Below are 13,707 nucleotides of genomic sequence, written 5' to 3' on the forward strand. Positions count from 1 at the left end.
ATCGTTTGATAAATGGTTTATAAATACCCCCGTCCATCTATACGTTCAAAAAAATACACTCCGTCCATCTATCCGTTCAAAAAACACACGAAGTTAGTTCTATTAACAAAAATACCCCCGCGACTAACGGCAGAACTGATGGAGTGTGTTTTTTTGAACGGATAGATGGACAGAGGGTATTTATAAACTATTTAGCAAACGATAGGGATTTTTGACCAAGAATCAAATATGGGTCTTATTTTTACCCATTTACCTGGTCCGACCCTATTTATTTGACCCGCCTAATTATTTTCTTTCTTTTTCTTTGATTTTTTTTTCCTCTCTTTTTCCTTATCACCCAGCACACCCACTCTCATCTCACAAAGAATTTTTAGCGTTCCTTTGTTGAAACAAATCTTTCTTTGTGTTTGAAAATATGGCTTTGGCTTTCACTTCATCTGCAATGCATGGCTCTTTGTCCTCCTCTTCTTCTTCTTATGAACATCCCAAAGGTAACCCTTTACTTTTTTTTTTTTAACCTCTTATAGATTCAATCTTTATCCTAGAATATGGTAACCCTTTCACTTTTCAAGCTTTTTAGCACCTTCATTTCAATTTTCTTGTGCGCTTGTATCAGTTATATGTAGTTGTTTTTTCTCTGTTATTTCGTGGCTCTTTTGTCTTCTTATGAACAATCCAAAGATTTCCATTACTTATCCCTTTCAAAGTTTCAATATTTCTCCTAGATTTGATTGATATATTTGGACAATTTTAGCATTTGGGCTCAGTTTTTTTGTTTCAGATTTTTGGTTTGTTTTGATCCTTGTCTTCTTACTTAACAACCCAAGTGTATCTGTTGATTTTCCATTTAAGAGTTTCAATACTTATCCTGAGTTTGATTTCAGAATCTGGTTTGAATTTCGGGTTATTTGATTTTGGGATTTATCTATTCTTTAATTAATTTGTTATTGTGTGTATGCAGTGTCCCAATTGGAGAAGAAGAAAAGGGGAGATCAGATGAGTGAGAATGGGTGTGATAGATACTACCCATTTTTGTAAATGGGTCGGATAAGGTAAATGGGTTGGAAATAATATCCATTTTTTGTTCCAGTCAAAGATTACCACGTGGCCCAATTAAAAATCCCTATCGTTTGGTAAATGGTTTATAAATACCCTCCGTCCATCTATCCGTTCAAAAAAACACACTCCATCAATTCTGCCGTTAGTCGCAGCGGTATTTTTGTTAATAGAATTAACTTCGTGTGTTTTTTTGAACGGATAGATGGGCGGAGGGTATTTATAAACCATTTACCAAACGATAGGGATAGTTTTGGCCCTTTTCCGTTTTAAATATCTCCTAATTAACAGCAAAGGGCCAAATATACCCATATACTTTCGAAAATAATCTAAGAATATCTCTCGTTATACTATTGGGTTATCTACACCCCTACTGTCATATCATCGTGCCAAAAATATTCCTATTTTGGATGGAGTGCCACGTAGCAGCACCAAATTAAAATGACTCATTTCTTTTTTTACCCGATCCGCTTTTAAAAAGCCCACCACCCGATCCAGTTTTCACTCAAGGTAAAAAAATTCCTTAATCTAGGTCCTAACTTTTCAATTTAAAAATAATTTTATTTATACTTCTCGTTTATTTTTAATGATAGATTTGTATAATATACAATGATGTTTGCATAATACACAAAAAAAATTAATCTGAAGATTTCAAATTTTAAAAGTTTACAAGTGTTATGATATTCTTGACCTTAAGTTTTAAAGTATTATTTTTCTAAATTCAATGTTGAATAAAATTTTGCCAAGTAAATCGAAATAACTCGTTGATTAATGAATTAAAAAAAGAAGAAGTGAGAAATTAGAATTTCGTCGTAGAAATAAAAAACAGTAAGGTGGTTTTGTTTATATACTTAACTCTCAATAAGCAAATATTAAGAAAATGTTTTACCTTGAGTGAAAATTGGGTCGAGTGGTGAATTTTTTGAAATGGGAAAAGGCTTAAATATGTCATTGTACTTAACGAAAAGGCTTATCCATGCCACTCGTTAATAGTTGGGCCTATTGGTGCCATTGCCGGTACACTATTGGCCTATCTATGCCACTATTATTAACGAAAAACTCATTCGGTATTAAACAAATGAAAAAATGACTTTTTTTATTACTAATTTTGACACGTGTCAACTATCTAGACCACCACATAACTTGACCCCACTTCCCACTCTAACCCCAGTTACCCAACTAACCCAATCCCATTTTTTTTGTTACCCGATATTAATTTAATTGGAGTTTAGCACAAAACACAATCACAATTAAATCTAAAATTAATACAGTACATTAAATATTATTTTGGCAAAACTCGTAAAATTAATCAATCATCCTAGAGTAATACATCATGAGTAAATTATATAAAAAGCTTTTTACAAACTTCAGGGGGAATTAATATCGGGTAAAAAAAATGGGAGTGGATTATTTGGGTAACTGGGGTTAGAGTGAAAAGTGGGGTCAGGTTATGTGGTGGTCTAGGTAGTTGACACGTGTCAAAATTAGTAATAAAAAATTAGATTTTTTTTTTTTAATACCGGTGAGTTTTCCGTTAACAATAGTGGCATATATAGGCCAATAGTGTAATAGCAATGACACCAATAGGCCCAACTATTAATGAGTGGCATGGATAAGCCATTTCGTTAAGTACAATGGCATATTTAGGCATTTTCCCTTTTAAAAGTGGATCAGGTAAAAAAAGAAATGAGTCGTTTTAATCTGGTGCTGCCACGTGACACTCCATCCAAAATAGGAATATTTTTGGCCCGATAGTGTTTGGGGTGGGCGTTCGGGCAATTCGGATTGTATATGAAAATTTCGGTTTGGATTTTCGATTTTCAGATTGAAGAAATGACAATCCAAATCCAATCCAAATCCAATCCAAATAAGTTTGGATTGGATCGGATTTTGTAAGTTCAGTTTCAGATTGATCGGTTTGGATATTTTGGATTTTCGGTTTTGAGCTTATAAGTTGAAAAGTTTCTTCTTTTTACAAAAATGAATATCCAAATGAGTACTCATTTTAAGTTGCCTGAAAAGTTCCTCGTTCTCACTGCAATTATCGAAATGAATCATTCAAGTAATAAAATTATTATCAAAAAAATATTTTCTATAGACACTAATACGGCCAATAAGACATAGAAATAGTAAAACCATGTCTAAATAGAAAGTATTCTCATAGTAACTTAGTAATTAATAATGAATGTATGGGATAATATCTAATGGGTAGGGTATTGAACTTATTGCTATTGACATATGAATAATGGACTAAATATAAAGCATAAGAATTTTGGATTTTCGGATATCCAAAAATTTGAAGTACCAAATCCCATATCCAATCCAAAATCTAAAAATTTTATAAATCAAATCCAAAATCCAATCCGTAATCCAAAAATTCCAAAAAAATCGGATTTCAATTTAGATTTCGGGTTTGCCCAAACTATGCACACCCCTAGATAGTATGACAGCGGGGATATAGATAACCCAATAGTATAATGATGGGTATTCTTAGACCATTTTCGAAAGTACATGGGTATATTTGGCCCTTTGCCGTTAATTAGGAGATATTTAAAATTGACCAACAGGACAATGACACGTGTTATCCGTTAAAATGAGGGGTATATTTAAGCTCAAAGTATAACAACAGGGGTAAATTTGGACTCAAAGTATAACGAGGGGTATATTTAGACCTTTTCCGAAAATTGAGGGATATGTTTGGCCCTTTGCCGATTCAAGAATTAACACCGCAAAACCGGGAAACGATCAGTACTATATCTTAGGGCCGTGCATAATTTGGTATATACCGAATTACCGTACAGAAACGGAAAATTTTGGTATTCGGTATGGTATTTGGTTTAAGTTTTAAAAAAAACTGGTATTAGGTATGGTATTTGATATTTTAAAATGAAATACCCAAAAAATACTGATACCGTACCGAAATATATATGATATTACACAATGCACATATTATTAATTATATCATAAATAGAAAAAAACTAAAATTTTACTTTTCTTTATTCTCTAAGCTCATTAATTAACTCTAAGCAAGTACAAGACATTTCTAATGATCAAATTTATTCCTTTATGTTCAATTTTCTTTCTCTGGGTTGATATGTGTTAGTTTTGGACAAAACTTTTGTCAATATACGTTTTTAGTTTTGTACTTTTGAGTACTTTAATTAAGAATACTACAGTCTATGATTCTATGTACTAGTTAGTATTCAAACCGAATAAATCAAAATTACCGAACCGAATAAATTGAAACCGAAAGGAGAAAAACCAAACCATACTGAATTTAATGAAGTACGGTATTGGTATAGCATTTTAAGAAATCGAATACCGAAAATAACGAACCGAAATTTCTAATTATCGTACCGTACCGAGCGACGAACACCCCTACTATATCATCAGCAAAAAACATATACCATGGTACCTCCCCTTGAATATGTTGTGTCAGTGCGTCCATCACCAATGCAAACAAAAACGGGCTGGGTGCAAATCCTTGGTGTAACCCCATCTCAACTGGAAATGGTCTGAGTCTCCCGCCACTGTCCTCACTTGAGTTGTAGCTCCATCATACATATCCTTAATCACCATACTGTATGCTATCGGAACACCTTTAACCTCCAAACACCTCCAAAAAACCTCCCTAGGTACCTTGTTGGATGACTTCCGTAGTCGAACGATCTGGCATGAAACCAAACTGATTATTGGATATAGACAACGTCCTCCTTACCCTCACTTTTACCTCCTTCTCCTAAACTTTTATAGTGTGACAGACTAAAAATATGATATCCAATGTATAATCCAAAATATGTATTTAGTTTAAATCTAGATAAAGTTGGATAAATTTTTGTTTTCAACTTTAACCTCAAATATTTTTTTTCTACTGGAAACTGAAATTTTATGCTGGTTTATATTGTGTTGCACAAAGGTAATGAATCCGAAAGTGCAAATTGCCTCCTCTTCGTCACCAAACTTTCTAAAATAAAACTTTGACAATTATTTTTAAATTGGACAAAGAGTTATCAGTATACATCAAAGAGAAAATGGTCAAGAATATCCCTCTATTTTTGGATATTGTCTATATTCAGTCTCCATTATACTATCCGACCAAATTTATCCCCATCGTTATACTATCCGGCCAAATTTATCCCTACTATCAGCAAACTTTTAAAAATTACACCTTAATCTGTTAGGTAATCCAAAATCTCCCAATTTCCTTTTATTTAAATCACATATTGTTCTTCTTGCTCCACTATTTTCAGAAATTACTATTGATGTAAATGCTAAAAGGTACTAGACAATACAAATTATTTAAAGATATTTTTAATTACCATTGCACCCACTTCTCTTCTTGGGATAATGGGTTTGGAATTAGTTTAAAATATATATATTTTTCAACCTTAAAAACACCATAGAATTGAGTGGGTCTAATTTTTATGTATTATTGCAATTGCTCATCATGTATATACATGTATTGTTAGTATACTGTATTTGTAAAATAATTCTGGAAATATAAATGAACATAAACAGAAATGAGCATAAATAGAAATGAACAACGAAATAACACAAAATCAATTCGAGCCCACTGAATTCACAGTGTTTCCTTAAGGAATTTAATCCCCTCCTAGTACCCAAGGTTATGGATTATTTCCTCCCAGGATAGAACGAATTACACACTGGTGTAGTGGTACTTCAAACCCCAGTGTTTCAGCGAACACAAAGTTCGGTAGCAAATCACACTTACTGTTGTTTTGTTTGGTGCTAAAAGTATGCAGAACAAGGAGGAGAAACTCAGAAAATCGTATGGAAATTCTGAGCAAAATAGCCTTGTATTTATAGACAAAGTTGGGCTGGAATCTGAAGAGGTGCAACTCTTCAGAATAACTGTTTATGCAAAACGGCCACATCATAAATGCCATTACATAAATGGCTATTTACTCAAAAATAAAGAGGGAAAATAAAGAGGGAAAATTGAAGAGGGTAGTTACTTTTCTGTTACCAAAACAGAAAAAACGGATTGGAGGATTTAATATTAATATTTATTTTAATATTAATATTTTGTTATTAAAATAAATATTTAATAACATTTCTGTTAATATTTTACTATTAACAAATAATTTTGGTCCAAAAAGTTAATCAATCAATCGATCATTTGACCAAATCCAAAGTCGAAGCCGAGCCGAGCGAGCGACGACGACGACGACGCGAGGCTTGCCTTCTTCTCAACTCTTTAAGAGCTAGAAGAAGAGCAATTTCTTATATACCCATAAGAAACCTCTTCAATCTTCCAATATGGGACAATGTCCATTTGCCAAGGGGGAATACTTAAAATTTCACTCAAAAATTTTATTTTCCCCCATTTCCCATTCACCCTCTTTTATGTATTTAATATATTAAATACAAAAAAACCCAACAATCCCCCACATGAATGGGGAATGACTATATCACGAAAGTATGCATGAAAAACTGTGTGATTCGCAAGCAAGGATTAATTGCATCTGGATAAGTAGGTTTCCCTTTGAACTTTCCGTAGTGAACTTATGTCGGATATACTCGATCAATCGGTAGATTTGATATCTTTGAACCCTCGAACTTTGGTGTATACCTAGGCAACCACAAGTCACACAACCAACCCTTAACCGTCTTTCGTTGTGACGACCCGGCCGGTCGTCTTAAGAATTAATGCCCCGATCCCCCATTAATTGCTTCCCCTAAGTTCATTTCTGCTATTTTGGTTTGCCGTGACGTTCGGTGTTGAGTTACGGAGAGTTTTGGGACACTTAGTCCCTAAACGAGAGCTTAAGTGTGAAAAAATGGTCCGTAGTCAGAACAGTGTGAAGACGACCTCGGAATGGAAATCCGATGGTCCTGTTAGCTCCGTTAGGTGATTTCGGGGTTGGGAGCATGTTCGGAATGTATTTTGGAAGTCCGTAGCTCATTTAGGCTTGAAATGCCGAAGTTTGAATTTTTGAAGTTTCCGGTCCGATAGTGAATTTTTGATCCGAGGGCCGGAATGGAATTCCAAAAGTTGCAGTAGCTCCGTTATGTCATTTGGGATGTGCGTGCAAAGTTTCAAGTCATTCGGACGTGTTTTGGTTAGGTTTTTGATCGAAAGCGTATTTGAAAGAAATTTGAAGTTCTTAGGCTTGAATCATTGATTAAATCGGGTTTCCGGTGTTGTTTTAGGTGTTTTAAGGATTAGTACAAGTTTGAATAAGGTATTTGGTGGTATTGGTATTTTTGGTTGAGGTCCCCGGGGGCCTCGGGATGGTTTCGGATGAGCGACGGAAGAATTTTGGAAGTTGAGAGGTAGCAGTTTTGCTGCTTCTGGTCTCTTATCGCTTCTGCGGCTTGAGAACCGCAAGAGCGGAGCCGCAGAAGCGGCCTTGGTCACCGCAGAAGCGAGTAGGGGCATCCTCCTCAGGAACCGCAGAAGCGGCAGGATTTTCGCAGAAGCGGGCCCGCTTCTGCGAGATGGGAACCGCAGAAGCGGAAGGTCGGATTTTTAAAGAGACCACAGAAGCGGCTTGGATTCCGCATAAGAGGGACCGCAGAAGCGATCCCTTGGCCGCATAAGCGGTAATCCCTGTTCAGAAATAAGAAATTCGAGGGTTGAGTTCAAAAGATAGAAAAACCAATTGAGAGCTCGGGAGAGGGCGATTCTTGGAGGGTTTTGAAGAGAAGATCATTGGGTAACGTTTTCTTAATCCTATTTGGTTGTGTTCCATCAATATCTAGTTAAATCCATCATTAGAACTCGAATTTAGGATAAAAAATTGGATAGTTTGGGGAAAACTTCTTAGACCTAACTTTTGGATTTTGAGTGGGCATTTGACCTCCGATTTGGGAGATTTTTATATGGTTAGACTCGTGAGAGTACGAGGGTTTTGAAAATGTAAAAATTATTCGATTCCGAGATGTTGGCATGGCGTTTTGGTAATTTTACCTATTTTCGCGCCTTAGCTTTAAATTTAATAGTGGAATCAGTTGTTTGCAATATTACTTACGATATGTAATTGAATTGAATAGATTTGGGCCATTTGGAGTCGGATACTCGTGGCAAAAGTGTGATTTCGAGTTGATTTTGGTGTCGATTCGAGGTAAGTGGCTTTTCTAACCTTGTGTGGGGGACTTTTCCCCTTAGGATTGTTACTTGATATTTGAGTGCCTTGTACGTGAGGTGACGGGCGTGTACTTGAGCCGATTGATGGAAAATCCGGTTTTACTTAAGTTATTGAGATTTGGTTTCTTTCTTACTTGCCTTATTCTACTTGAAATTTTAACTTGTGCTAGATTAGGAAAAGCATGTTTAGTTGACTTGATTGCCTAATTGCTTGAGTCGTTTTGACTGTTCTACGTGAAGCATGCCAGGCTAGTTCTATCTGTGTTGTATTTCGTACTTCATTCCTTGGTATATTTCTGGCTGTGGTTGCGCATTTACATTGGGACTACGGATCTGGGATTCCGGTAGCTCCCCCCCCCCTGTTTATTTATTTTGGGACTACGGGTTCGATTCCCGGTAGATCCCCCTGCACTTTTACTTTGGGACTGCAGGTTAGATTCCCAATAGATCCCCCCCTGCATATTGATGGTTGGACTACGGGACGGTATCCCGGGATATCCTTCGGTTTGGCACATGAGTTAGACTACGGGACGGTATCCCGGGAGATCCACTGGACAGTTGAGAAAAGGGCTGCAGGACGGTATCCTGGGTGTCACGACCCCAATCCCGGTCGTGATGACGCCCAACACTAATGCTAGGCAAGCCCGACCAATTTAAATACTCTCAACCCAGATACACAATCCGTTAACAAATAATACGATTAAAATAGAAAATATCAAGGTTCCAATCCGAAACTAATAAAATAGTATGGAAAAATAATAACGAATATCCCAACATTCCTCAATAGATCTGGAGTCACGAGTCTAAAGCCTCTAAATGTAACAGAGTGTTATATTCATAGTAATAAAGAAAAGTCTAGGATAGGAAAAGATAATGCAATAAAGGGGAGAAGTCGGGTCCTGCGGACGTCGGGCAGCTACCTCAACAACTCCTAAACCGAAATCCAAGATGACAGTAAGCAGCTCCACTAAGTCTCCGGAGCACCTGAATCTGCACATATGGTGCAGGGAGTAAAGTGAGTACTTCCAACTCAGTGAGTAATAAACATATATAATGGCTGAAAGTAAGAAATCCCGAAATATTACAATATAAAGCTACAATCAACGATTCAGCATGTTAAACGATCAAACAACAGCAAACAATGACAATTAAGGCCAACAGATATAAAATGCATGAATGCAATGCAATGCACATGACCGCTGCGGCGCACAGCCCGATCCATTTTGGGTACCCGCGCTCACTGTGGGGGTTCAGACTCCGGAGGGGCTCCTACAGCCCAAGCGCAATATCATCGTAGCATTCGTTGCGGCGTGCAGCCCGATCCATACTCAGTCCAGATATATATATATATATATATATATATATGCATGCAAGTCACTCGGGCACAGTCAAAGTGTTCATCTTTTAGTTTCAATTATTAGGAGTTATAGAGCTATGTGTTTAAGTCTTCATTTATTTACTAAACATTTCAAAACAGTGTCTAACTCCCAGGACTGATATTATGAAATATGCTAAGCATCATAGAAACAGTGATGAGGATCCCTGAAGGATGCAAATGATAGGCACAAAGCCCCAACATATTCATAAAATCCAAGTAGGATGATTACCAACAAATTTCTAGTCAAGAACACCGTACGAACATCAATCGGAACGGACTGGGTCACAATCCCCAGTCACAATCAACCCTGCACTCGTTAGAGTGCGTGTCTCGCCTCAATATAGCGTCACAATGTGATATACCGGGGTTTCAAACCCTCAGGTCATCATCTACATCTATTACTCACCTCAAGCGGCCACAAGTCTAGCTCGCTATGCCTTTGCCTTTCGAATCAACGTCTTCACACGACGAATCTGATTAAAACCACAACGAATACGTTACAATAGGCTAAAGAAACATAACCCAATCGAAAAGACTCGAAAAACACTAAAATTCACGAAGTTGGCAAAACCCGAGCCCCGGGCCCACTTCTCGAAAAATTACAAAATTTACATCACCGGATTCCTCGTCTCGCCACGAGTCCGTACATATAAAATTTACCAAAATCGGAGCTCGTTTGACCCTCCAAATTCCATTTTTACATCACAGCTTTCCAAGCCCTAGCTTGACCCGTTTTTGATGAAATTCTACTGATTTCTATGATAAATTTACCATAAACTCGAGTAATTAGGCCAAGAGACTTACCTCCAAATTGATTCTCAATCAAAACCCTCGAAAATCCTCGCCCAAAGCTCTCCAAGTCGCTTAAAAATGGTGAAAACTACCCCTTGCTCGCGGATGAAATTTAACATTTAAAACCCTTCTGTTACCAGTGTATTTCGCTTCTGCGGTCCCGCTACCGCTTATGCGGGACCGCTTCTGCGGCCAAAAATCCGCTTAAGCGATTTTCACTTAAAAACCGCCTATTCGCTTATGTGATTCAACCACCGCTTCTGCGGTTCCCTCAAGTCCGCTTCTGCGGTACAGTGTCCGCTTATGCGGACCCGCTGGTGCGAGCCACCTTTCGCTTTTGCGGAATTTCCCTAGCCAGCCAACGATCGCTTCTGCGACCACATACCCGCTTCTGCGGTACCGCTTCTGCGGTCCATTCCGCAGAAGCGGGAACACCAGATGACAGCAAAAATCTGACCTGCAATATACCTCAAAACTCTCGTTTAACCACCCGAATTCACCCCGAGGCCCCCGGGACCTCAACCAAAAATACCCATACATCCTAACACCTCATTCAAACTTGTTCTCATCCTCAAAACACATCAAACAACGCTAAAACCATCAAATCACATCGAATTCAAGCCTAAGTTTCTTAAAAACTTCCGAATTACGCATTCGATCAAAAACCCGACCAAAACACCTCCGAATGACCTGAAATTTTGCACACATATCCAAAATCACCTAACGGAGCTACTGCAACTCTCGGAATTCCATTCCAACCCTCGGATCAAAATCTTACCTATCCACCGGAATTCGCCAAAATGCCAACTTTGCCAATTCAAGCCTAATTCTACTCCGGACCTCCAAAATCACTTCCGATCGCACTCCTAAGTCACAAATCACCTCCCGAAGCTAACCGAATCACCGGAATTCACCTCCGAGCTTTCTAACTAATAAGTCAATGTTCGGTTGACTTTTCCAAAACAAACCTTCCTTAAAGAGACTAAGTGTCTCATTTTCCTATTCAAACCACTTTAATTCAACTCTAACTCACCCATTGCTAATAATGAAACATGAAAGAGCAATAAATGGGGAAAACGGGGTTGTAACACATGAGACGACGGGTTGGGTCGTCACATCCTCCCCAACTTAAACAAACGCTCGTCCTCGAGCGGGTCGAGAAGCATACCTGAGGTCTCAAATAGGTGAGGATATCTGCTCCGCATCTCCTGCTCAGTCTCCCAAGTAGCTTTCTCAACAGGCCGACCTCTCCATTGCACCTTTACCGAAGCTATATCCTTTGATCTCAATTTCCGAACCTGACGACCCAAAATAGCCACTGGCTCCACATCGTAAGTCAAGTCATCATCCAACTGAACCATGCTGAAGTCTAATACATGGGACGGGTCCCCAACATACTTCCGGAGCATAGAAACATGAAATACTGGGTGAACTCCCGACAAGCTGGGTGGCAAAGCAAGCATGTAGGACACCTCCCCAACTCTCCTAAGTATCTCAAAAGGACCAATGAACTGCGGACTTAACTTTCCTTTCTTCCCAAATCTCATAACGCCCTTCATAGGCGAAACCTTCAACAAGACCTTCTCGCCCACCATGTAAGATACGTCTCGAACCTTCCGGTCTGCATAGCTCTTCTGACGCGATTGAGTTGTACGAAGTCTCTCCTGAATCACTTTCACCTTCTCTAAGGCATCCTGAACCAACTCTGTCCCCAATAGTCTAGCCTCGCCGGGCTCAAACCAACCAACCGGAGACCTACACCGTCTCCCATACAAGGCCTCATACGGTGCCATCTGAATGCTGGACTGATAGCTGTTGTTGTACGCGAACTCTGCAAGTGGCAAAAACTCAACCCAAGAACCTCCAAAATCAATAACACAGGCACGCAACATGTCCTCCAATATCTGAATGGTGCGCTCGGACTGTCCGTCCGTCTGAGGATGAAATGCGGTGCTCAACTCTACCTGTGTACCCAACTCTCGCTGAAAAGTCCTCCAAAACTGGGAAGTAAACTGAGTGCCCCTATCCGAGATGATAGAAAATGGGACCCCATGCAACCTAACAATCTCCCGGATGAAAATCTCTGCCAACCGCTCCGAAGAATAGGTAGTACACACCGGAATGAAATGCGCGGACTTGGTCAGCCGATCCACAATCACCCAAATCGAATCAAACTTCTTCGAGGTACGAGGGAGACCACTCACAAAATCCATAGTAATCCTCTCCCACTTCCACTCGGGAATATCTATCCGCTGAAGTACACCACCGGGTCTCTGATGCTCATATTTGACCTGCTGACAGTTGAGACACCGAGCTACATGACTCACTATGTCTTTCTTCATTCTCCTCCACCACTAGTGCTGCCTCAAATCCTGATACATCTTCGCGGCACCCGGATGAATGGAATACCGCGAGCTGTGGGCCTCCTCTAATATTAACTCCCGAAGCCCATCCACATTGGGTACGCAAATCCGGCCCTGCATCCTCATCACGCCGTCATCATCAATAGTCACATCCCTAGCATCATCGTGCTGAACCCTGTCCTTCAGGACAAGCAAATGTGGATCATCATATTGGCGCTCTTTGATGCGGTCATATAAGGAAGACCTAGAAACTACACAAGCCAATACCCGACTAGGCTCCGAAATATCTAACCTCACCATCCGATTGGCTAAAGCCTGAACATCGACTGCAAAGGGCCTCTCCCCAACTGGAATGTACGCCAAGCTACCCATACTGACCGCCTTCCGGCTCAGAGCATCGGCCACTACATTGGCCTTCCCCGGGTGATACAAAATGGTAATGTCGTAGTCCTTGAGTAACTCAAGCCACCTCCGCTACCTCAAATTAAGATCCTTCTGTTTGAACAAATGTTGAAGGCTGCGATGATCGGTATATACCTCACAAGATACGCCATATAAGTAGTGCCTCCAAATCTTCAATGCATGGACTATAGCAGCCAACTCCAAATCATGTACGGGGTAGTTCTGCTCATGAGGCTTCAACTGACGAGAAGCATATGCAATAACTCTACCCTCCTGAATTAACACACATCCGATCCCAACTCTCGAAGCATCACATACACAGTGTAAGAACCTGAGGCTGATGGCAAAACTAACACTGGAGCTGTGGTCAAAGCTGTCTTGAGCTTCTGAAAGCTCTCCTCGCACTCGTCCGACCATCGAATGGTGCACCCTTCTGCGTCAACTTAGTCAAGGGCGAAGCAATAGAGGAAAAAACCCCTGGACGAACCGGCGATAATAACCTGCCAAACCGAGGAAACTCCGAATCTCCGTGGCTGAAGACGGTCTGGGCCAACTCTGTACTGCCTCTACCTTCTTTGGATCAACTTGAATACCATCACTGGACA

The sequence above is a fragment of the Nicotiana attenuata genome, unplaced genomic scaffold (assembly GCF_001879085.1).
Source record: "Nicotiana attenuata strain UT unplaced genomic scaffold, NIATTr2, whole genome shotgun sequence".
Lineage (NCBI taxonomy): Eukaryota > Viridiplantae > Streptophyta > Magnoliopsida > Solanales > Solanaceae > Nicotiana > Nicotiana attenuata.